At 44.8% G+C, this 23,456-nt stretch overlaps 1 protein-coding gene across 8 annotated transcripts in view; it reads left to right on the top strand.

The window, feature by feature from the left end:
• The window catches only part of ANKS1A (ankyrin repeat and sterile alpha motif domain containing 1A), an 823,551-nt gene that overhangs the window by 767,944 nt on the left and 32,151 nt on the right, over window positions 1–23,456 (top strand). The gene's annotated exons all lie outside the window — the stretch shown is intronic.

Raw genomic sequence — 23,456 nt, 5'->3', positions numbered from 1 at the left:
GTCCAGGCTTGTCGCCCCTTCAGCCTGGATTCTATCCCTTCCCAGAACAGCCATTCTCAGCCCTGTAGAGTTCAAAGAAGGTACCATCATACCATTGAAGTCTCCACTTACAATCATAATTCTTTGTGGGGGGCAAGTATGAGTTTGTTATGAGCCTCCAAATAAGTTATAGGCAGCTGGAGAGGAATACAAATGCTTAGTAGGTTATACTGTTTCCCCTGTAGCCATCCCCCTTTTGCAACATATTTCTAATGTGTATCGGGGCTGACTCAGGAAATAATAAATAGGGATGTTTTTGTGTTGGAGCATTGCTACTCCTCTGAAACCACTGAATTCCCTGTTGTGTCCCACATGCTATATCCTGTCACAACCAAATACAGCTAGAAAGGAACAGCTGGTACCCAACAGGTTAGTGTCCTGTAGCACCCAGACTGCTTGTGCATGTCCATTCGCATACCTGACTACTGTTGCTCTTTTGAGGCGATAATTCAGCCCATTTATATTCCATTCCATAACTACGAAGTCATACTTGTTGAAAAGTAAGTTAGATTTGGAATTCATGGTGGTTACCAGAGCAAGGACCTAGATATAACTGGATGTTGGGACTCCAGCCATGCCAGCTCATACAGGAGTGATGTGTGTTATCGAGAGAAAGCTCTTTATGTAAAACTAAACCATATAATAATCCATTGACCAACTAGACAAAAACAACCAAGTCCTCCCCTAAATGCCCCCTTTTACTCCCCCACCCTAGAAGCATTGGTCACTCAGTCCTTTACAGCAAATAATTAAATCAATCATGGAACACACAAGGCTACAATATCTACCCTCTGTAAGAATCTTAAGTCCGGTTAGTTTATTCAGAAACAAAAACAAGACTAGTTTTTGAGGTCTAAAATCATAATTCAATAATATCTATAAGTGGAAAAAATGTTTCCCGAATTATTCATTTGAAGTACTAGGTTTGCGAAAGCAGAACATAATCATGGCTCAACAAAAAAGTCTGTCAAGTCTTGGTTTGGTTTGATAGTTTATATCCAATAATTGATTAATCCTATCTCAACTAGTCTTCGCAGGCTACATCCAGTGCTAAATCATTGATTTCACAACTGATCTATAAGGTTACATGCCAACACATTCCGCGACCTCAGTCGCTTCCCCAGGGCCATAAAGACAATCACTAGAAATGATCAGAAAATAACTATGTAAAGAAGGTGATAGCAACGAGTGGTACACAATATGGGGTATTATTTTTAGAATACAAGCTTAAGGCATAATTCCAGATTTCCAAGATATAACAAAGGTATATGAGATTCACAAACGCAGAGTATGATTTCGCGCGATAATTGATCAGTGCAGCATGATAACCAGTGCGTCAGTTAAACAATAGTAAAGCATCAGAAGTCTGATAGGATTGATCAAATATCGGATAACAAACTGTCAAATGTTTTTGTAAAACCAAGTCTTGCCATTATATTTTTTGTTGAGCCATGATTATGTTCTGCAAACCTAATACTACAAATAAATAATTTGGTGAAAACATTTTCCACTTGTTGATATTATTGTATTATGATTTTGGACCTCAAAAAACTTGTCTTGTTTTTGTTTCTGAGTAACAGGATTTGAGGGTCAATCCTGTTGATCTTTTTGAAACTGTGGTGTTGAGTTCCTAGTTTCCTCTGAATCCCTTTCTTTTCTCCAGATTTGTTTATTGCTGGCATTTCAGAGTGCTAAGAGTGTAGTAGCTGTCCATACCAGCAACTGGCCTGTTCTGCAACAAAACAGAGAGAAGCCAAGCCAAAGTTCTACCCAGAAGTCTGTGCCCTGGAGCTTCATATTGTCCACAATCAAAGTGTGGAGCTGGGCCCTGGATTCCATTCATCTTCAAGGTAGCTACTCCCTATTTCTGAGAAGTCTTGCTTGCGCAACCTCCTGTACCTTCATGGTCCACCAGTCTGATCTCCATCTGCTGCCTCAGCATTTTGTCCAAGAGCCCCTGTGATGGGATGGGATTACATTCACAAGTGCTGTGCTCTGTCACCCATTCCCAAACTGACTTTGGAGTCTTTAATCAGAAAGATCTGGAGCCATAGACGACATTGAGTCCTGCATGATATAGGATATATAAGCCTGCACTGGAGTTTCATGACTCTCAGCTTCAGTTGAACTGCATCAAAGGATTGCCGTTGTTTTTGCACTTGACGTGTGCCGTCCAGGAAAGCCATGATGCGAGTCAGTTGAAACAGTAGTGCCTTGGCAGTACTTGCACACTTGATGATCCTATCCATGCCTCTGTAGTTCAGCAACTTAGCAATTATATGGTGTGGAGGGGCAAGTACATTAAACGTTTAATGAAATGAGACACAGTATAACCCAGACGAGATTAAAAGTCAGTAAAAAGAAATGACGAAGTACAGAGATGACAAAAGGATACTACTTCAAAAGGGAGATCTTTTGGACTAGCAAGCTGAATAGTTTACAATCTAAAAGACTGAAAAACTGGCCGGAGATTACGTGCTTTTGTCATTAATATTATGATTGGACATTAACCATCTCGGTTTCCAGCATTTATAATGTTTTATGATAGCATCCCTGGCCCAGTGCACCAATAATGATGGCATAGTACACTGACACATGTATAATTTCTTTAAGTTTTTTAAGTAACTCTTGCCCATGTAAAATGTTTTGAGTTTTTTGTTTTGTGACATTTTCAGACATATTTGATTCTGTTCATTACGGCTTCCTACTTGTTTTTATTTTCACCATGGATTCATTATCCTAATGCTTTCCAACACTTGTCGTTGTTCACATGTTCTGCTTGACCTATTTTGTAAGGTTTTCATACTGTGATGTTACAATCAAATATTTTACATAGGTTGATTACATAAGTTTTTTTAAATGTAGAAATATTTTATTCACATTTGCATTTGAGTAACAAAACACTTGCATTGTACATTAATCTCATCACATCAAGCGGATCTATATTCTCTCCTCTGTTCTAGAACTACAGAGTCTGTCTTAAAATATCCAATATAAATGGTAAGGGATTTACTAAGTTCTGAGACCATAATAGTTTCACCATATTTTCCAAACACGTTCGTATTTATGGGGACACCTCCGTGCCACGTAGATCATTTCTTTGAGTTGACCACACCAGTCCATGCCTCTGGTCCATACCTCCATCGAAGGAGTCTTGCAGGCTTTCCAGTTACATGCAATATCTCGCTTGGCAATTAGCAAACCTGGGCCTCACAGTATCCTGCCACCGTGGCCCCATTCACATTCTCAAGTATACCAAGTAATGCAACCATTGAGCTCACCTCAAGTTGTGTGCCTGTGGTAACCGGGAAAGCATTAATAACAGTAGGTCTGTATCACTGGGCATTTTCAAACAACATGGAAGAAACCCCATAGGGTCCTTACAACTGTAACATGTAGGGCAATCAGTGATGCCTGCCCTCCTCATTCGTTGAAGTGACATAAACCTGATGCAAGCTCTCAAATTTCATGAAGTGGAGCCTGGCAGAAATTGCAAACATATGGTGAGCCATACAGCCATCTTTCCAGTCAGCCTTGTCCAACTGCCCCACCCACGTCTCCCATTTAGCCTTCAAGGCATCAAAGGATATAGACAAGTCGATAACCAAGGACTTGTAGAGTTGTGAAAACTCACCCTTATCTAAGGGGCCCCTGAGGACCTTATTTTCTAGGGTGTTGTACTCCAGGATGCCCTCCAGTATTTCCTGGTAAGGTTGTAGGGCGTTCGGGAGTTGCAGATAACTGTAAAATTGTGAGGTGGGCGTTCTGAATTCTGCTTGAAGTTCTTGGAAGGATTTCATATTGCCCTTCACCGAAAGGGTGCCTTTTCTTGAACTGCCTTTGGAATCCCAGCCACGGAACCTCTCCGGTGGGGATAATTAGGACAACCAGGTCCCCTTCCAAAGTGTACTTTCCCTTGTCAGTTTCTGATTCCACTTCGGCCATCGGAGGGCTGCCCTAAATGTTTTGAATGCCACCTGAGTCACCTCTGGAAGCTCGGGTGAGATGAAGCCCCCGAAGAAGTCCTAGAATAGGCAATTAGCCCCTGTAGGCAGGGCCATCCCATCCCCCGTGCAGCCAGTAAGTAATGGTAAGAAGTTGTGTTGCCCAATAGTATAGGCGTATATCGCCCATGGCAAGACGGCCGTCATACATCGTCCAGGTTAATTTCCCAAAGGCAACTCTAGAGGTGCCACCCGCCCACATGAATTTATGTCCCCTGGCCTGGACCGATTCAAACCAGGATTTTGCACTGTGTAAGCTGTAATTTTGAAGGATATAGAGGAGCCTTAGGAGAACTATACATTTGATTAGCGCAGTCCTACCCGTGGCATTCAATAAGAGGGAGTTTCCAGCATGTATGGTCCTTGTGCACTTGCCATGTCACGGGGCCAAGATTGAGACTCCAGGTTAGGTTCCTGTGTTATGTGCATCCCAAGGTACTGGAAACTGACTCTCCATATTGGGATTCAAGATTGGCAGGTTTCAGCCTGCTGATCACCTTTTGGCGGGGGACCAACAATGATATGCCCCGGTTTACTTGCAGACCCGCTGCCTCCCAGAAGATCCCCAGGATTGGGACAAGACTAGGACCCGTCTCAGCGAGATGTGACATAAATAGCAGGACTTGGCGTATAGAGCTATGCAGTCATTTGTAGCCAAATCCCACACTTGAGCATCGCACCAGAGCCACACCGCTGGAGGCTCAATGGCCAGGGGGAATAAAAATGGGGATAGAGGAGGGGATTGCTGTCTGGTACCTCTCCCCATGGGGAAGGTATCCAATAATTCTCTGTTAACTCAGGCCTGTCGACCTGCATAGAGAACCTTAATCAAGGAATAAAACCGGGTTCCAAGCCCTGTCTAGTGAGCACTTCTGCAAGGCAGGACCAGTCGACCGTGTTGAATGCTTTTTCAGAGTCTTATAGGAGGAGGGCTGCAGGGCCGGCCAGTGCTTTGATACGGGAGAGAGCAACATGCACCCTCGGAATAGAGTTTCTGGTGTTTCAGCAAGGGATAAAGCTACACTGGTCATGGTGGGCCAGGAAGTGATTGGAAGAAGCCAATTTGCCAGAAGTGTGGTGTAGATTTTGACTTCACTATTGATGAGTGAAATGGGTGGAAAGGAGGCGCATGTAGGTCTTGTGCAGCCAAGCTTGGGTAGGGCTACTGTAGTGGCCTGGTCGATGTCAGCAGGGAAGTGGCCCTTGGCGGCATCAGCATATAACTTAAGCATGGATGTGATGATGTCTTGGTGAAGTCTGCAGTAAAGTTCTACAGGGTAACCATTGGGGCCTGGGGTTTTGCCCTACTTCTTCCGTTGTAATTTCCCGATCCATCGTTTGCCTCTCTGTGGAGGACAGGCGATATAAAGAGAGTTCCCCAACTTCCGAGGCAGGCCATACCCTTGGAGCATGTAACTTTTCATAATAATGGGCAAATACAGCAGCCATCTCGCAGAACCCGTCGAACCATTTCTCCATGTGGCCCAGAATGTGAGCTATTACTCTACTGGTTACACATGTTTTATTAAAGTTGTTTAGTCTTCCACAGTTATTTTCTTTAAGTAGTGCACACGCACTCAATTTCCATGCTTACTCTCCGTGTTGATCATTTGAATGTGTTTTGGTCACTGCAACATTTAGGCTGATAGAGACTTATAACCGTAAATTACATATCTTTGTATATTCCCCACTTATCAGACTGGATCCGGAAGTTTTTGAGCAGTACCACTGCGCGCCACTATGTGGCACCCTTCGGCTCTGCATCAGCTGCACTGGAACTAAGGTGCTTATATTGGCACCAGCTAGCGTGCGGACGTCAGTTCTTTCCTTTGTGCACCAGATAGCGGTGGTCCAAGAGCTACCCGCAGTTGTTTTTTGACTGCCTGTTTCTTGACTTCTGTCAAACCCTTTATTGCATGATTTTCTCTCCTTGTGTGACAGGATGACCCCTAAGAAACCAGCTGGGTGCAAACCAAGTGGTGCCGGTCAAAGAACCACACTTAGTTTGTATGTGGTCCTTAGAGAAAGATCAGGACTCTAAATCATTAGAGGACTGCCACTTCATGCACTAGAAGGCGCTGAGGGGAGCGCTTTTGCAAGCTCCATGCCACCTATGTTGGACGAACCCTCTTCGCTCAAGATCCCAGTCACGTGGATGGTCCTGGGACCATTTGCGGAGCCACACCAGGCAGTTGTCAACTTGTCCTAAGTCATCGGGTAAATTCCACCTCAAGAAGAAATCTAAGAAGTTGAGGAGGACTTCGCCACACCCATCAAAGTCTTCTGTCTAGGCGCGGGTGCGTCTTCACCCGTGGCCTCATGCTTAGGCAGAGCCTAAGTCAGGGTCTGCTCTGCATTTTCCTGCCTTTTCCCGTGCCACAGCCACCCCCGCCCAGCTGAAAGAACTTTGAGGCCATAGCTCTCATATTTGGGTGGCCTGACCTCTCTGGGGTGCCTTCAGGCCTCACAAGTGTGGGAGGGACCCACATTGCATCCCTGCCAGCAGGTTTGCCCTCAACACCAGTGAAGCCCATGGATCTGGTGTGAGATCCGGAGCAAAGGCGTCTGCTCCAGTGCCGCTGCCACTGGCGGCGTCATCCTCCTTTGTTATTTCCAACTCCAACATGAAGCTGGATGGGCATCGTCTAACGCCGGTTCTGGCGCTGAACGGGACTATACCCTCTGGATCGGAGCCAGTGGCTTTCTCCTTGGACAAACCTGAAAAGGGAGACAAATCAGACGGGTCTGAGGACCCTTAGGGATACCAGCATACCCTATATGATAGTGAGGACAACTGGTATGAAGAACTGGTGGAGGCCAGTGTGTTAAATACTTCAATGTACACTGGCTTGATCTCTTCGCCTAACGTGGCTACAAATGAGGGAGCCTCATTTGCTGTGGATGGTGCATAAGATTGCTGAGGTTCTGGTCCTTCAGCTATCCTCAGTAGCAGTAAAGATATTCATCTTGACGGAAGTGCCTCGTGCATTTTCATGAAAGCTCTTAAAGACGTCCTGCTCAGTGTGTGGACCAAGCCCTGCACAGGGGCTCCTGTGCATAGAACAATTCCCCACCACCATTGCCGTGCTCCTGGGGACCCCAGCTTCCTTACCTAGCACCCCTCCCTGGTGTAGGAAGCTGGCTCTTTATATACTATATTAAAATGAGATAATACTGTGCAAAGAGTCCAGGGGTTCCCTTACTAGTGGATAGCTTGTTCTAGCAATCCCAAGGTGCTCTTCTTAGGGGGTAGTGTGGATGAGCATCCTTAGGCTTATCGGAGAAGAGCGTTCGACATTTACCATAGGCACACAGTCAGTAAATGAGACTCCCGACTCAATAAGCAGATCCACACCAATTTACTAAAAAAATAACATACATATAAATAAAATCTTTATATGTATTTAGGCACCAGAATCAATACGATCAGGTAAGTTCATTTTGCAATAGGCATTATCACAGGTTTCAGTAAGTCGACACAGTGCAGTTTTCTGAAGCTGCAGTGTTATCTGTGGGAGAGAAAACAAATGTGGCAAACAGGTACTCCACAACAACTTACAAGACCAGTCTTCCAGGCTTAAGGTGAGTATAGGGCAGGTTCCAAGGCCACGGGCGGCCTGGTGCATTTCATCATCAGGTGTCCCGCTGAAGCCAGTGGGGATCGGTCTGTTCCGAAAGATGCTGCAGGTGAGGTGGGAACTGAGGGCTGAGTCCGGATGAGCCACCAAGTGTGCTCAGTTCTTGCAATGCTTGGGGACTTAGGGACACCAGTGGTCCTCCTCTCCTCGGTCCAAGGCAGCCAGGCTCAGAGGTGCAGTGGACCTTCTGGTTTCTGTCACCAGAGGCAGTCGTGGTGGGGGGGAGCACAAAGAGGCTGCAGATATCTGCTAATAGGTCGCAGCTGTCCCAGGATCGTCCGGAGATCACACAGGCTCTATTGGCCCTCATCAGCTCATGCTAGAAGGCACGGTTGCAGTAGTGCTGTCCAGCGTCAGGTTTTGGCGGTCCAGAGCCCTCTCAGTGTTGCTTGTGGTGCCTACAAGATGCAGGGAAGCAGATCCCCTGCTTCACAGGAATTCCTGGATTTTGGGTGAAGGCTGGCAGTCCTCCCGGGCTTTTGGAGGCACAAGTAGTTGCAGGACAAGGCGTCAAGGTCAGCAGGCAGGGTTGGCACAGAGTCAGCCACTGGTCTTCAATTCTCACTTGTGCATCTTAGGAGTGCCCTTCTTCAGGTCAACAGTATCTGCTTTTCTAGTGCCAGGGGTTCCCCTAAATACTGAATTTAGAGGTTTAGGGGAGTGTAGGGCAGTAGCCAATGGGCTATTTACCCTTGGGATCACTACGCCCCCCCATATGACCTCTTCCTGGGGGAAGTGGGAATGAACCTGTCCCAGAGTTACTAGTTCTACCATCACCAAGATGGCAGACTTTCAAATTTCGTTTCCACATCAAGCAGCGCACCTTAGGGGTGTACCTGACCTGAGGGGTGGACACGCCTCTCTGTCTACTAGTTTTCCCATCTGTCCAGGCGCAAATGGGCTCTGGATCAGTGGGGTTGGCATCAGTGCTTAATTTGTAAATAAAAGCGTGCTGGTGCCTAAAGCTCTCCTCTGAAATATGTCTGCTACAATTAAATGTGTGAGCACGGAATATTGAGGTAACATAATCCTGAAGCCATCTCTGACCTCTTTAATCCATTTACAACCACTCCCTGCCCCTTCAGCTCATTCTTGCAGGTTTGTGCTTTGTTCCTGACCACCCAAGAGCAGAGGCTCTCACCCTTGGCAGTCAGAAACATTTTTTTGTTGACAGGTAGGCTAAAACTAGTCGCCCAGTACACCAGCAGCTGGTAGGTTTTTCAGGGGGAAGCTCTAAAGTGCCCTCTGGGTGCACCTATTAATAAATCCATACCTGAAATCAGTGAGAGCTTTTTAAAATGAGATGTTTCATACCAAACATCCCTAGTTTCAGTGGAGCCATCATGTAGCTGGAGAACTCGTGACCAGTGCCCAAGACAGTGGTTAAAATGACTTCCATGATCACTACTATGTCTAAGAATCGACAGACATAGCAGGCGTATATCTGGTCTTGCAAATATGTCCGCACATATTATAATCCATTCTGCTTAAGGGCTGGAAGGCCTTCTGTAGAGATGACTTACAAGTGTTTGATGCAGTGTTAGTGGGCATGGCACACATCCTGTGTGCCATGTCACGATTTCACTTTTAACTGCACCAAGACGCGCAGCCTGCAGTGGCAGTCTGCCCATGCTTGGTGAGAGGTCCCTGAGGGTGGCGCAATACATGCTGCAGCCCTTGGGGACCTTCTTTGATGCCCTTGCTGAAAGGTACCTGGGATACCATTTACTAGGGACTTAAAGGGATGCCATATGTAGCTCCAATTGGGGAAAAATTGTACAGTTTTATGGAAAGCGATCTGGCACTAGGGGCCCGGTTAGCAAGAACTCAGTACACTTTCAGTCGAAATTGCATCAATTATCAGGCAAAAAGTGAGGGTGACCATGTCAAAAAGGGGCACTGTGCTACACCCGAAGAGCTTGGTGGTCCAGGTCTCCACCTCTAGAGTCGACCCTGGTGCATTTCCTACAACTCTACTGGATAGGAAATCCAAGAGGCTGGATACTTTTGGGAAGAGGATGTCGTCTTCATCCAGCATTGCACTGCGGTTGGTGAATACCACGTGCCTTTTGGGATTTTATTCCCATACAAACCGGGATTCGTTTGCATAAGTGCTACCTTTAGTCTCAGAGGAGGCCTGAGCCATACTGTCCCAAGCTATTGCTGGTAAAAGAGATGCAGCAAAGTTCACCCTACGTGTGTACTGCACATGACAGATTGTTGGGTTGAGCGGTATAATCGTCGGTAGCACTTCAGCTTCACCTCTCGCTTATGGGAATGCCTTTTGATGGCTCCTGTGTGTTTGGAGAGAAGGCATATTCATTGCTGAAGTACTTCACGGACAGCAGAGCTACTCCATATCCTGGGGATTCTCCATGGCTACCTTCCACACCTTTCGTGGCCATGTAAGGGTTTCCAACCATGTCCATACCCTCCCAGCCACCACAGCCAACAAGCTTTCCAGACGTTTTGCGGCTGAGGATTCAGTTCCCATAGACAACGATAGTCAGGATGCCAGATATCGGGCCAGTCCATCACCACCCTGGTACCCGCAGCCTCCGAACCCCTTTAGTTTGCCCTTTGCCCTCTGACCATCCTGGCCACATGGTGGAGTGGGGGTGTTTGAGGTGGAATGAGGGGGGCAGGGATGTGGCTTGGATTTTGTAGATCGTTCAAAGGAGCTACTCCTTTCCTTTTGTGATCACCCTTCCACCCATGCTACCCATATACGTCTGGCTGACGAAGGACCACTTCTTACTCTGTCAGTAAGTGCTGGCTTTCTTGGCCTTGGGAGCCAGCGAGAGGGTGTTGTCATCATGGTTGCTATTCTCGCTACTTTATGGTGCCCAAAAAGGACAGAGGTATTTGCCCCGCTCTAGACCTGCTCCTTCTCAATCTCTTTCTGTAAAAAGGAGAAATTCAAAGTGCTCATGCTCGCCCAAGTTTTGTCTGCCCTGGACCCAGGAGACTGGATGGTTCATTGGACATGCAGGATGCATATTTCCACATCCCTGTCCAGCCTGGTCACAGATGTTGCCTGCGGTTTAGGGTGGACTAAGATTACTTTCAATTTGCTGTGCTCCCCTTTGGCCTTACCAGTGCTCCTCAGTTGGTCACCAAAGTGATAGCAGTGATTGCAGCTCGTCTGTGGAGGTCTGTGGTTCCAGTCTTTACCTACCTCAACGATTCATTTTTGAAGGCAGGCTCAGCCCAGCCACTCATCTTCCACCTCCAGACTGAGCCGAACCTTTTGCTCTGGGGGTCACTATCAATGTGCCAAAATCACACCTTGATTCCCTCTCAGGCACTTCCTTTCATCGGAGCTGTCCTTGATACAGTGCAGTTTCATTCCTATCCTCCTGAGCAGCAAGTTCAGGATATTCAGGCTCTGGCACAGATGTTTAAGCCTATATCCTGGATTTTGTTGAGAATGACCCAGAGTTTGTTGGCCCACATGGCCTCCTGCATCCTGCTTGTGCGGTATGCCAGCTCCTTGTGACACATACCCACTAGCATTAGTGGGCTCTGCAGTGAAACCTGAAGTCTCACTAGGCGCAGCTTCAGAGGAATCTCTCCAACATGGTCCAGATCTCTGAGGGAACTGCAAAAGATCTGCAGTGGTAATTGACAGTGGCAGACCCCTCTTCCCTCCCCAACCAGAGTTAACTGTACTGACAGAAGTGTTACTTCTGGGATGGGTTGGCTATCTGGGAGAGGTAGAAATCAGAGGACTCTTTTCTCCGGTGGAGTGCGAGCTCCACATCAACATATTGTAACTTTGTGTGATTCATTTGTCATTGAAAGCCTTTCTCCCTTCAATCAAGGGAAGGCTGCTGCAGGTGTTCATGAACAACACCATCACTATGTGGTACTGCAACAAACAGGGTGGGTTGGAGTTGTGTACCCTTTGTCAAGAGGCTGTGCATCTCTGGGCGTTTTTGGAATGCATTTCCCTTGTGGTTCAACAACTGACGGGCTTTCTGAACTCCAGGACGGACAAACCCTCCCAAAGATGCCTAATGGATCACAAATAGCTTCTCCATCTGAAGGTGATGTAAGGTCTCTTCCAAGAGTGGGGAGTGGCTTGGATCTGTTAGCCACCCACCGTGAATGTGTAATGTCAGCAGTTTTGCATGTTGGAGTTTCCAAGGCGACTCATGCTTGGAGATGCTGTTCATGTTGAATGGAGCTCCTTCTTCTCGGATGACTTTCTGCCACTACTACTCCTGCCCAGAGTTTGCAAGAATATCAGAAATGACAAGTCCAAAGTTATTTTTGTGGCTCTGGATTGGGCACTGAGAGTCTGGTATTGTGAGCTGTTGAGCATGAGCATCGGTTCCCAGAGTAGGCTGCCTTTTTGAGAGGATCTTTTGTCGCAGCAACAAGGGAGGATCCTGCACCCGAACATGCACACCCTTTACCTTCATGCCTGGAAATTGAGTGGCAGCAGTTGACAGCTTTTGACCTTCCTCCCGAGATCTGTACCATTATTCAGGCAGCTAGGCAGCCAGGCGTCCCTCCTCCAAGTCGGTGTACACCTGCTGTTGCGATAAATTTGTGCCATGGTCTACGTCTAGGAAAATGAATCCTATTTCTGCACTTCTCTTTCAGGTTCTTCTGTTTGTTCTATCTTTTGCCCAGCAGGATCTGCTTTGGGCATGGTATAAGGTTGTTTATCAGCCATTTTTGCTGTTGACGGACCAACCTTTTTTGTTCAAGTCACCTGTCTTAGCTAGGTTCCTCAGAGGCGTGCAACATATGTTTCACCCCAGGCCATTCATCATGCTCAAGTGGGATTTAAATCTTTTTTTTTTTTTTTTTTTTTTTTTTAATATGTGCACCTTTTGAGCCTTTTCACAATTGCCTTTCTCAGTTATTGACCATAGAGTCTGCCTTTCTGGTGGGCATAACATTGGCCCAGAGGGTCAGTGAATTGCAGGCACTTTCAGCACACCGTCCCTACACCACCTTTTACCTTGACAAGTTGGTTCTCTGGACATGTGGATCCTTCCTTCCGAAGGTTGTAACTCCCTTCCATGTAGACCAAAACAGATCATCTCAAGATGGAAAGTACTCTGCATCAAGATCTGCTATGCATTGGACAGTAAGCAACCCAGAGGGCTTGCATGCTCATTCCTCCAGAGCCAAAGCTGTCACCACTGTGTTAGCTTGCAAAGTACCTGTCCTGGACATCTGCCAGGCAGCAGCATGGGCATCTCTGCGCACATTTACCAAGTGCTACTGCCTGGACATTCAGGTCCGTCGTGACAGACACTTCAGATGTTCGGTCCTACAGGACTTTCTGGTTGAAATCGGTTTTGCAGACCTACCTCCAGGAAGGTATTGCTTGGGTATCTATTCAACAGTAAGAAATGTGTGGCTAGAAGTCTGTCAGATGAAGTTATTTGCCTATGATAACTTCTTATCTGGTCGTGACTCTATCTAGCCACATATTCCTTGCCTTAGAATATTCCCAAGACATCAGGCTGAATCCAGATGTTTTTGAAGGTCATTACCTTTTCAGTGTATTCATTTCCATCATGGCGATTAGAGTTGTTTTACTTTGATTTTACAGGTTACCCCTACTTTTGCAGCTGACTGCTGTGTGTTTTAGGCCCTCTTTAAACCCTAGAATGTGTTTATTGGTCAGATTTCCTGTGAGAGTTTTTGTCACAGGATGGTGATTCATGAGGTGACTGGTATAGTTCTGCATGTATATGGCATTCACTTCTGGTCGAACTTTGTTTTATATCTAATGCTTGAAACCCCCAACATGTGTATCCATTTTGACACCTCCTGTGCTGCATGTGGCGTGCTGCCGTAGCCGGGAATGAAACATTCACTGCAACGTGTGCTAAAACTTTTTCCTTAGTGCACTGTTCGTTCTATCATGTTATAATGTGATTTTACTTTGTACACTTTGGAACCCACAAATTTCATTTGTTTTATAGATAATTCACTGTGCCTTTTACCTCCATTTGGTTACAGTCTGAAGCTAGTAATACTTGTTCATTTGTATTTCATTAGCTAATTTCCTTAAGTTCTTGATGTGCACTGGTACACTAGTGTTTCTTTTAGGATTATGATTGGGTGTATGAAACCAGTATCAAAATATTAAATACAGGATGATCGGGTTTCCAACATCCAGTTGGTGAATGTCCACCTTCATGAGTCAGAAGGGCTTACATGCATGGTTATGATTCTTCTCTCCGGATGCTCATGGTTTAAAGGGATTTATTGGTGTTCATGTGATAATCTACATTTATCTTATGCTTTGGATCTAAAATTTAAAGTTATGTATAAATGTTTTTCCAGAGTGTGGATGATTAATATGTATAGTTCATTGCCCGAAGAAGGAATTTTCCAAAATGCACTAGGGTACATTTTGAGTTTTAATTCTATTGGAGAATGAAATTACTTTTTTCCAAATAAATCACTTTGCATCTTTTAAATTTTGCAAGGACTTTCATTTGGATTAATAGCCTCCAAAAATACTCTCTTTTTGCATATCCCAGCCACACAGTCTCAGCTGTGTGTCTTTCCAAACTAAGGAGTGATATCTTTCTGCCTTCAAGAAAGCACCATTTCTAAGTACCATTCTTGGCAAAGAAGCTGTGTTTTTTTAGGGTAGAGGCCCTGCTGTCATGGAGATGGATGTTTTTCAGGGAGCATACTCTTGACAGTGCCTTCAGTGCTGTTGATGTAGGATTCAAGTAATCCTATTTTGCACTTTTTCCCTACTTGTGGCCTACTACAAGGACTCGCAAAAGTGCAGAGCAGCTTTCTATCACTCATTGAGATCAAAAAGTCTTGAAATATTTGACATGAGTTAACATCATGAAGGGGAGGCCTTCTTGGAGCATTAATTTTAAGGAAATATTGTCACCAATGCATGCCTTAAGATCTGAAGAGCTCATCTTGGTGATACGACACCCAACGATCATTTGGTCACCAGCAGAATTTACTAAGACAAACAATGCCATTTATAAATAACGAGCAAAAATATGCCAGTGACAACCGGGGTATGCAATTAATATACAAAATAGACATAAACCGTTTTGGCTCAAATTGGGCATATTTGAGCCCTTCATTTCAAATATAATGACAAGTTGCAAGATGTTTCCTGTTGTAAACAACCAATGGATGCTGTTTCTCACCTTATTTCACTACATTTGTGTTTTTTTCCACTGTGTGCTCATTGAATACTCTGCTTTTCTGAGGTATTATTTATTACGCCTATGTTATTGTACTACGTAATTTGCATATAAATAATTAGGTAAAAAATCTTTATGGGCACGGTGTACAAATAAGCATTTACTGCAAGCTGATTTTACTGCATGATTACTTTATTGTTTACACTTCAAGAGAACCACTGGTTTCAGACAAACAGTGCAGTAACAACTTATTTCACCAGGGAGCAGGGAAAACAAAATCACAACCTCTCGCACAACTTCTGTCTTTATCTCTCTCCCTACCTCGAAAAATGGTAATACGCGAGGAAAATGACCTATCCCTAGGAAATAAGCTAGAACCATTTCAGTCTAAAACCCTTTCCTCTGTCTTTTGGAGCAATTGTATGAAAAGAAATCCAGGAGGCCGCAGGACTCAGACTTGTTTTCCAGACACTTCTCCCTTATTTGTACTATTGATGATCCATAAGAAAGAATCACATCCTGTCATGTGCATCATAAGATATAATAAATTGTGAAAAATTGCGGTTGCATTGCATTTGGATCCATCCTAAGACTTTGGCACTTTCTATGATGTTTTTCATATGGAAAGAGCTTTTCCTACCAGAACTCCTTTCAGGTGTGTGTACTTCTCCTTGAACACTTGGTCATTATCCCTGTTTTATATATTCTATGCATGGCTTGCCCTGGTGTGACTGAAGATGGTTGCCTCTTTTGACTGATTTTGCATGACTTGGAAAGCCTTATTTCAGACATTCTAGAGATTGAGACCACCAGTGGGTGGTGATATTGCACTTTGGGCTGGGATTGGCAGCAGGTAGAAAATAGGCCCTCCCCCACACTTACTACTAAAGAGAGAAACATCTGTGCTCTCATACAAGACCAAATAGTCACCTGCTAACTTGTTTAGTTGTATTAAGAGGTGGAGAGAAGTGTGCCTGAGGGATGTGAGAGGTACATGGCAGGTAGGAAGGAAAGAAAGCAAAAAGAGAAAGATAATCTTGAAACCCTTCACAACCAAGGCCATCAAAATTCAAAGTAAGAATTTTGGACCAGCCGTTATTCCCAGTGGTACACCCTAACAGAGCCTGGTCAGGATAACGGGTGGAATTCAACTTAGCAAGGGGAAGACTGTAAACCTCGATGCTGAAGAGATCATGTTTGAAAATGAAATGTTCGGTGGCATGTGTAGCTGCAGATACACATGCTGTGCATAGTCCGCCGTCTGGTGTTGGGTCGGAGTGTTACAAGTTGTTTTTCTTCGAAGAAGTCTTTTCGAGTCACGAGACCGAGGGACTCCTCCTACTTTGGTTCCATTGTGCATGGGCGTCGACTCCATGTTAGATTGTTTTTTTTCCGCCATCGGGTTCGGACGTGTTCCTTTTCGCTCTGTGTTTCGGGTCAGAAAGTTAGTCAGAATCAACGGAAAATTTGTCGGTATTGTTTCGTTCGGTATCGGGTTAGATTGGAATCTACACCGAATCTTGAAGAGCTCCGGTAGCCCTTCGGGGTAATTTCGATCCCCCGTCGGGGCCTGGTCGGCCCGACCGCGTGCAACATCGAGACTGATGGAACAGACCCCGTTCCGATTCGGTCCTAAATGCCACAGTAAATATCCCTATACAGACCAACATTTGGTCTGTAACTTGTGCCTGTCACCCGAGCACAAAGAAGAAACGTGTGAGGCCTGTCGAGCGTTTCGGTCGAGAAAAACTCTCCGAGACCGAAGAGCCAGAAGGTTGCAGATGGCATCCACGCCGACAGGACAACAACGGTTCGAGGAAGAGGGAGAAGAAGAAACATTCTCCATCCACGAATCCGATTCCGAAGAATTAGACGTCGAAGAAACCGTGAGTAAGACGTCGAAACAAGCATCACACAGAAAAACAGACAAAGCCCAGGGGACGCCACTGACGACAGGCCATGGCTCAACCCATAAAGTAGGTGACCGCCCATCGGCACCGAAAAAGGGCGAGCTGGTGCCGAGATCGTCCGACTCAGGTCGAGACACAGGCACGCAGCAATCTCGGGACCGAGATACTGCCGCAGAAAAGGGTCGACACCGAGACAGCGGCACCGAAGCTGCTCGGCACAGGGATAGCGGCACCGAAGATGGTCGACGCCAAGAAGGTACAACACCGAAAAAGAGGAAAATCTCTTCGGAGCCGAAAACAACAAAAGACGCGGTTTCGGTGCCAAAACGCCCAGCAACCGAACCGAAAGCCAGTTCCTACTCAGAGGAACAATCACTGTCCTCCCAACTTCAAAAACACAGGTTTGAGGAGGAATTACAAACAACAGCTGTAGATCACACGCAAAAGCGGATCTTTATACAAAGTGGTACAGGGAAGATCAGCACCCTTCCCCCAATCAGAAGAAAAAGGAAACTAGATTTCCAACAACACGAAAAAACACCACAAGCAAAAGTGGTGAAGAAGGTAACCCCACCACCCTCTCCACCACCGGCAACTCCTATATCACCGGCACAGACTCCGTCACAATCACCAGCTCATACCACCATGAGCCAAGATGACCAGGATGCATGGGATCTCTATGACGCCCCAGTATCGGACAATAGCCCTGAGTCGTACCCCACTAAGCCCTCACCACCTGAGGACAGTACAGCGTATGCTCAGGTGGTAGCTAGGGCAGCAGAGTTTCATAACGTATCGCTACATTCAGAGCCTATCGAGGATGACTTCCTTTTTAACACCCTGTCCTCCACCCATAGCAATTATCAAAGCCTTCCTATGCTCCCTGGAATGCTAAGGCACACTAAACAAATCTTTAAGGAGCCAGTTAAAAGCAGAGCAATAACCCCAAGGGTGGAGAAGAAATACAAGGCACCACCCACAGACCCTGCTTTTATTACATCACAACTGACACCAGATTCAGTTGTCGTAGGAGCAGCTCGTAAAAGAGCCAACTCGCACACATCAGGCGACGCACCACCTCCAGACAAGGAGAGCCGAAAGTTTGATGCAGCCGGGAAAAGAGTTGCAGTACAAGCTGCAAATCAGTGGCGCATCACCAACTCGCAGGCACTCCTAGCGCGATATGACAGAGCCCATTGGGACGAGATGCAGCATCTCATCGAGCACCTCCCCAAAGAATTCCAAAAACGGGCAAAACAAGTGGTTGAAGAGGGACAAAACATATCCAACAACCAAATCCGTTCTTCTATGGATGCAGCAGATACAGCTGCAAGAACTATAAATACTGCTGTAACGATAAGGAGGCACGCATGGCTGCGCACATCCGGCTTCAAACCTGAGATACAACAGGCAGTGCTCAATATGCCGTTCAATGAACAACAATTGTTTGGACCAGAAGTGGACACTGCAATTGAAAAATTAAAGAAAGACACTGACACAGCTAAAGCCATGGGCGCACTCTATTCCCCGCAGGGCAGAGGCACATTTGGCACATTTTGCAAAACTACTTTCAGAGGAGGGTTTTGAGGTCAAGCCACACAAGCCAGCACCTCACAAACAACACCGTCTACCTACCAGGGACAGTATCAAAGGGGAGGCTTTCGGGGCCAATACAGAGGGGGCCAATTCCCAAGAAACCGGGGAAAATTTCAAGGGCCCAAAACCCCTCAAAACAAGCAGTGACTCACAAGTCACTCAACCCCTTCACACAACACCAGTGGGGGGAAGACTAAGCCAGTTCTACAAATCTTGGGAGGAGATAACAACAGACACTTGGGTCTTAGCAATTATCCAACATGGTTATTGCATAGAATTTCTCCAACTCCCTCCAAACGTCCCACCGAAAAAACACAAGATGTCCAAACAGCATATAGACCTTCTAGGACTAGAAGTTCAAGCATTACTGCAAAAAGACGCAATAGAATTAGTACCAAAAACACAAAAGAACACAGGAGTTTACTCACTGTACTTTCTAATACCGAAAAAGGACAAAAGTCTGAGACCAATATTGGATCTCAGAACACTAAACACCTACATCAAATCAGAGCACTTTCACATGGTCACGTTACAAGACGTAATACCACTACTGAAACAGCAAGACTACATGACAACGTTAGATCTAAAAGACGCGTATTTCCATATACCGATACATCCCTCGCACAGGAAATACCTAAGGTTCGTATTCGAAGGAATACATTACCAATTCAAAGTGTTGCCATTCGGAATAACGACAGCACCAAGAGTCTTTACTAAATGTCTAGCAGTAGTAGCTGCACATATCAGGAGGCAGCAAATACACGTGTTCCCGTACCTAGACGATTGGTTAATCAAAACCAACTCGCTAACAAAGTGTTTACACCACACAGATTATGTTATACAAACCCTTTTCAAACTGGGTTTCTCCATCAACTATGCAAAGTCACACCTTTTGCCGTGTCAAACACAGCAATACTTAGGAGCGACAATCAACACAACAAAAGGGATAGCCACTCCAAGTCCACAAAGGGTTCAAAATTTTCACAAGGTGATACAAGCTATGTATCCAACACAAAAGATACACGCAAAGATGGTCTTAAAACTCCTAGGCATGATGTCCTCATGCATAGCCATTGTCCCAAACGCAAGATTGCACATGCGGCCCTTACAACAGTGCCTAGCATCACAATGGTCACATGCACAGGGTCACCTTCTAGATCTGGTGTTGATAGACCGCCAAACATACATCTTGCTTCTATGGTGGAACAGTACAAATTTAAACAAAGGGCGGCCTTTCCAAGACCCAGTGCCACAATACGTGATAACAACAGATGCTTCCATGACAGGGTGGGAAGCACACCTCAATCAACACAGCATCCAAGGACAATGGGACGTACATCAAAGAAAGTTTCATATAAATCACCTAGAATTGTTAGCAGTATTTCTAGCGTTGAAAGCATTCCAACCAATGATAACCCACAAATACATTCTTGTCAAAACAGACAACATGACGACAATGTATTATTTAAACAAACAGGGGGGAACACACTTGACACAGTTGTGTCTCCTCACACAAAAAATATGGCATTGGGCAATTCACAACCACATTCGCCTAATAGCACAGTTTATTCCAGGGATCCAGAACCAGATAGCAGACAATCTCTCTCGGGATCACCAACAGGTCCACGAATGGGAAATTCACCCCCAAATCCTGAACACTTACTTCCAAATTTGGGGAACACCTCAAATAGATCTATTTGCAACAAAAGAAAACGCAAAATGCCAAAACTTCGCATCCAGGTACCCACACCGGCAATCTCAAGGCAATTCTCTATGGATGAGTTGGTCAGGGATATTTGCGTACGCTTTTCCCCCTCTCCCTCTCCTTCCATATCTAGTAAACAGATTGAGTCAAAACAAACTCAAACTCATACTAATAGCACCAACATGGGCAAGACAACCTTGATATACCACACTACTAGACCTGTCAGTAGTACCTCATGTCATACTACCCAACAGGCCAGATCTGTTAACACAACACAAACAACAGATCAGGCATCCAAACCCAGCATCGCTGAATCTAGCAATTTGGCTCCTGAAATCCTAGAATTTGGACACTTGAACCTCACACATGAATGTATGGAGGTCATAAAACAAGCTAGAAGGCCATCCACTAGACACTGCTATGCAAGTAAATGGAAAAGATTTGTTTGTTACTGCCATAATAATCAAGTCCAACCATTGCATGCATCTCCAAAAGATGTAGTAGGATATTTACTACATCTACAAAAATCAAATCTAGCTTTTAATTCCATCAAAATACATCTCGCAGCAATATCTGCTTACCTGCAGATTACTCATTCAACTTCCCTATTTAAAATACCGGTCATTAAAGCGTTTATGGAGGGCCTAAAGAGAATAATACCACCAAGGACACCACCTGTTCCTTCATGGAACCTCAACATTATCTTGACAAGGCTCATGGGTCCACCTTTCGAACCCATGCATTCTTGTGAAATGCAATACTTAACGTGGAAAGTTGCATTTCTCATTGCCATTACATCTCTAAGAAGAGTAAGTGAAATTCAGGCATTTACTATACAAGAACCATTTATTCAAATACACAAAAATAAGGTAGTTCTAAGAACCAACCCAAAATTCTTACCAAAGGTCATCTCACCGTTCCACTTAAATCAAACAGTAGAATTGCCAGTGTTCTTTCCACAGCCAGACTCAATAGCTGAAAGAGCACTACATACATTAGACATCAAAAGAGCACTAATGTACTACATTGACAGAACAAAACTAATTAGGAAAACAAACAACTATTTATTGCATTTCAAAAACCTCATACAGGAAATCCAATATCAAAACAAGGTATAGCTAGATGGATAGTTAGGTGCATCCAAACCTGCTATCTTAAAGCAAAGAGACAGCTGCCTATTACACCAAAGGCACACTCAACCAGAAAGAAAGGTGCTACCATGGCCTTTCTAGGAAATATTCCAATGAACGAAATATGTAAGGCAGCAACATGGTCTACGCCTCACACATTTACTAAGCACTACTGTGTAGACGTGTTATCTGCACAACAAGCCACAGTAGGTCAAGCTGTACTAAGAACTTTATTTCAAACTACTTCCACTCCTACAGGCTGAACCACCGCTTTTGGGGAGATAACTGCTTACTAGTCTATGCACAGCATGTGTATCTGCAGCTACACATGCCACCGAACGGAAAATGTCACTTACCCAGTGTACATCTGTTTGTGGCATTAGTTGCTGCAGATTCACATGCGCCCACCCGCCTCCCCGGGAGCCTGTAGCCGTTTGGAAGTAATCTTCAACATTTGTACATTTGTAAATATATTACTTTAACCTTAATTTTGTACATACTTAGTCATTCCATTGCATGGGCACTATTACTAACATACACAACTCCTACCTCACCCTCTGCGGGGAAAACAATCTAACATGGAGTCGACGCCCATGCGCAATGGAACCAAAGTAGGAGGAGTCCCTCGGTCTCGTGACTCGAAAAGACTTCTTCGAAGAAAAACAACTTGTAACACTCCGACCCAACACCAGACGGCGGACTATGCACAGCATGTGAATCTGCAGCGACTAATGCCACGAACAGATGTACACTGGGTAAGTGACATTTTCCTTATGGTAAGAAATCTTCATCAAGAAGCCGTAAATGGAGAGGTGGTATTAAAAGTCAAGGTTGAAGCTGAAAAATAGAATATGAGTACACTTCCATCATACACAATAAAACACGGTCTTCTAGAAAAGTGCTGACAAATGCATGAGGCAATGCTGGCTCAGAGTTCTAGCAGTGGCATATTGGGAGGACCTACATGATTTTTAGATTGCTTGGCTGTGATTTTGCAGTTGTATGTAGCTTTATTATTCCCTCTACATTGAAAGAGCTTTTATACTTAACGTTACTCATGCACAGTTAGGATGGGATTGGAGGAGCCATGATCATGCTGAAAGTGTCAGACCAAGATTAGAAGATTATGGATCCATTCTTGATGTAATAAAGAGGGGAAGGAAGACCTAAACTTCAAGCTCAAAATTAATATCTTCTCTGGCGTGGTCCTGTAAACCGTGAAGAGAAAAGCACATTGAATAGAGTTAAAACTGTGATTAATTGAGGGGCAGGGTGGGATTAGGTCTTTAAGCTTTGCCTGGCTAAATCGAAGAGCACCTAGAAGGATTTACTTTTTTTAGGTTGTGTAATGGGTGAAGAAGGAAGCAGACAGATTATCAAATATGTTAGACTCACACTTATGGTGGAATGGATCGTTGGTTTCCATTCTCACATTCTTTAAGAAAATAGATCTAATGTGTTTTGGGCATGGTTGTAGAGTAACAGGATAGTTGAAACACTGATCTGGCCAGGTGAATGTCAACTTATCCAACCGCTCAGGCAGTTAGGTGAGGTGGATCCTAGTAAGTACCCAACAGTCTAGTTTTGGATTGGATGATTTGGATTTTTGTTACGGTTGGTTGTGTTGTTACTTTAACAGAGGGAAGGTGAGAAAAATGTAATGCCACATGCTGTTGTCATTAATCAGTGGTCTTTGTAATGCTTTTCTATCTTCAAAAAAATGTAATAGTTTATTAAAAAAAGTACATATTGACCCAACTAGGCATGTTGGAATATCATGATGAACATACCCATAAAGGAATACTGCAGATACATTTTCATTTTGTCTCAGTAGAGGACAGTGTTTTCTTCCATTTGAAATCTTAACATGTATGCCCATCAGACTACTGTTAGTGACATTTACCTACACCCTGAATTTCTTGAGGCGCTTGTGAAGTCAGAGGTTCCTACCTCATTTCTTGTTTCCCTACCACGTAAAATGCTTCCAGGTCATCTGGATGGGTTGGGGGAGGTTTGTGACCTGCATCCTGAGCAACGGAGCATGTAGACTACATCCTTAATTTGGGAGACTAGCTAGAGATTTGCATGAATATGGCCATAGACTGCTATCATTGTTGCAAAATCAACCCCCAAGCAGATGGTCTGCTTCGGAAAAATGTCTTCTGTATCATATTTTCTCCTATCTATTTATGAACAGCATCATCAAGCAGCCCCTGCTTGTCTCAACAGATGCATTTTCATTGTCTAAGCTGATGTTTCTGGTTCTCAAGCAAGATTTAA

Source organism: Pleurodeles waltl, chromosome 6, assembly GCF_031143425.1.
Source record: "Pleurodeles waltl isolate 20211129_DDA chromosome 6, aPleWal1.hap1.20221129, whole genome shotgun sequence".
Classification (NCBI taxonomy): Eukaryota; Metazoa; Chordata; class Amphibia; order Caudata; family Salamandridae; genus Pleurodeles; species Pleurodeles waltl.
Note: the sequence above shows the minus strand (reverse complement) of the source record. Positions and strands in the feature narration are given on the sequence as shown.